Consider the following 3608-nt stretch of genomic DNA (forward strand, 5'->3'; position numbering starts at 1 on the left):
TAGATCATTTTGTAAACTCAATTATTTTTAATAAGAAAATAAGATTAAGACATAAATTATTTATATTAAAAGTAAGATGTCTGAATTTAAATACATATTTAAAAATAAAAATGTATATTATAATATAATTGTTTAAATTTGAATACACATTTTAATATACAAATATTGTATTAAGATTTGAATATTAAATAATTAAGACTTTTTTATTTTTCTTAACATTTAAATGCATAAATTTTTATTTAGTTGAAAAAATAAAATGTAAAACACAATAAAATGCTAACTTAAATATATTATATCAATAAATTATTTTTAAAAAATAGAAAAGAGTCAAAAGTACCATCAATGTATTAGAAATGATTTAACATGCCCCCACGATATATTGGATCAAATTTGTCCCTCCTTCCACGATCAAAATGCCCTTAACCTATTAAATTGACTCAAATTTTCCCTCTCACCTAAAAAAATGTTTATCAATTGTTAAATACTAGTTAATATGCTGGCACATCACGTTGTCTTAAAATATCTTATTAGAATTTATAAATATAATTTTTTTATAATATCAAAATATTTTCATTTTTATTTAGCCTTCAAATGCAAATAAATTAAGTCTCACCTTTTAAATCCATTTTACTACTATTAGGCATCGACATCTTAGTTATACATCTTTCTTTTTTTCATTACTTAACAATTTGTCTTTTAAAGTATTACTGAGATTTTTATGTAATTTATGTTAAGTGATACTCTATTTATACTCTTTCTTAGAAAGCATCTTAAAAAGAAATAAATTTCCACAATGAAAGATGATCTTTTTGTGGGCATACATGATAAAATTCCTCTTTCTCTATGACTACAACAAATATTTTTAAACAACATACATTCGGGTTAGTGCACACGTAGCTCATATATTTTGTTTACTTAAAGCAAATACTTTTATTATGTAAGATAAACAATCAAGAACTTTTCAATTTTTTTTACAAATCAAATAAAACTAAATAATTGCCAAGTATAGTAATTTTTTTTTATTGATATGTATAATTAGAATTAAAATATATTTTTAGTCATTCCTAGTATGTTAAAGACATTTTTGATATAGGGGTAAATTTGAATTATTTCTAATAGGTTGAAGGGAATTTTTGATCCAATAGGTGGAAGGATGGAGAAATTTGATCCAATAGGTGATAGCAGGACATTGTGAACCTTTATCGTTTGAAAAATTATATAGGAATTTGTGGTGAAGCTGGCAGCGATAACTGTGGTGCCGATTGAAATGATATTGACTAATGGTGGTGGCGTGGGCAAAAATTAGTGGCTGGAAATAATAGTTGATGGTAGGGATGAACAAAATCGAAACGAAAAATCGAGTCAACCAGATAAAAACAACTAGTTTTTTTTAATAAAAAATACGATCTTAAATGATTTGGTTTGATATTAAGTATTAACTAAAAAAGTCAATCCAAGATCAGATCAACCCTACTATAAATATACTTAAAAATTATTTTATACCTAAAAAATATTATTATATTATATTTTTCTTTAACTTTACCATAGTTTTTATTTAGAAGAAATTACCTTATTGGATATGCATCGATACTATAGATACTAATTCTACCTATTTATTGAGAAAGATAGACCTAGATACGTGCGTTTTTGCTATCAGATACACTAAAATAGGAAAATAGGTTGGAGAGATGAGGAGGAAGGTGAGTGACATAGTCATGTATTACAGATATATGCGAATCACACTAGATACACACTAGAAACATGTATATGAATGTATCTGGTATGATTTTATGTATCTGGGATACCAGATACATAGGAAAGTAGTGAGCAAGATGGGAGAGAGGCAAGCGAGATTTGTTATGTTTCCCAGATACATGCGAATCACTTGGATACAATGTATCTAGAACAAATTACACCTAATTTTGACCTCATGTATCCCGAGATACATGCATCAGGATATATCTAGACGTATCTAGACGCACCAAAATTTAATAAGATTTGTAATATTGCAAACTAGTAATTAACTTCTAAACTAGTGGAAATTTTTGTAAGTTTCTCTTTTATTTTTAACATCAAATTTGGGCTTACCATTTAAGTCATCTACCCGTGATTAAGATAAATAAAAGGGAAAAGACTCAAATATACAATCGAACTTTATGAAAAGGCTCATCTATATATGTCATTTGTTAAAAGTTTGGCTCATTTATGCCATTTTCGTTTGAGAAAAGTCTCATCTATGCCATTATTTGCTGACTCAAAAAGTTTCCGGTATTGTAAAACCATTTTTCACATGTGCTCAATTATGATTCGCCCACGTCATTAAATTAAATTAATTTTAAAAGGAAAAGCTCGAATATGCTATCGAACTTTGAGAAAAGCCTCATGTATGCCATCCGTTAAAAGTTGGCTCATGTATGCCATTTTAGTTAACAAATAATGGCACCAGTGAGCCTTTTCTCAAATGAAAATGCCATAGATGAGCTAAACTTTTAACGGATAACATAGATAAACCTTTTTTCAAAATTTGATGGCATATTTAAGCCTTTTCTGAAACCCAAATCAAACTAATATACATCCTAAGTTCCAAATATTTTTGTTTTGTTCACTTCTAAGTAGTATGCTGTAAGATCAAATGATCAAATTAATGGCAAACATGCAGAAGCATACCAAATTGATCACATTTGTTATTTTTATGTCTTGTGTGTAGAATAGTATAGGTTTGATTTTACCACTTTCATTTTATAATGATGTGAATGTTTAACGATTTATTTGGGGTGATTGAAGTGGTATGATAATAATTTAATCAGTATCTACTTATAGTTTTGTGAAACATGTAGTTATCATTGATTGTTGAAGAGCTAAATTAGTTTTGAGATAATTGAATTTTATGTCCTAAGTGCTAAAAGATGATCCATATCTGAACAGAAAATTAATAATCGAGAAATCCAATAAAAATAATAAAAAAATCCGAAAAGTCCCAGACTTCTTTTGGTTTGATTTAATTTATAAATTTCAAAATCTGACATAAATAATTTGATTTGATATTTGGATAATCCGAATCATTATGATCCATGTACAACCCTAATTGATGGTAATATTTCCTCTTTCCCCCCTTTTGTCTAAAGATATATTATTTTCAATGACACCAAAATGCATACAAGCTGGTTTGCCCGAGAGGTTAAGGGGGAAGACTTAAGATCTTCTGCACATAAGTGCGCGCATGGGTTCGAACCCCATAGCCAGCATTTTTTCTCCAATTTTTTCCTTTTAAAAAACTACTTGAAGTTCTGAAAATGTATTTCACCTTTTTTAATATTCAAATCACATCACGATCAATAGTATCTCCACTTATTCTCTTGATTCCAATCCCTTACGTATGGATATATCGATTTATTTTCCGTTCCAATGAGACGTATAATTTTTAACCCCTCATTTAGACTTTTAGACCTTTGTCTTTCCAAATCGAGACCTAACTCGGGCCGTTGAAACAATCTGCGAAAAATACCTCAATATTTGACCCTGTGCAGTAACTGAGAGTCTTATTATACCTAAGGCTAATTTTAGTTCACTAAATTAAGTTTCATCTCGTGTAGTCATTATGGACACGT

General features: G+C 28.4%; 1 non-coding gene across 1 annotated transcript; it reads left to right on the top strand.

Moving 5' to 3' along the window:
• The first annotated feature begins 3160 nt into the window (after positions 1-3160).
• TRNAL-UAA (transfer RNA leucine (anticodon UAA)) lies at positions 3161-3245 on the top strand. The gene has a single exon. It is a non-coding gene; the product is annotated as a tRNA-Leu (tRNA).
• Positions 3246-3608: the final 363 nt, after the last annotated feature.

This window comes from Solanum verrucosum, unplaced genomic scaffold (assembly GCF_900185275.1).
Source record: "Solanum verrucosum unplaced genomic scaffold, falcon-dt-bn FXZP01000049.1, whole genome shotgun sequence".
In the NCBI taxonomy this organism is placed as follows: domain Eukaryota; kingdom Viridiplantae; phylum Streptophyta; class Magnoliopsida; order Solanales; family Solanaceae; genus Solanum; species Solanum verrucosum.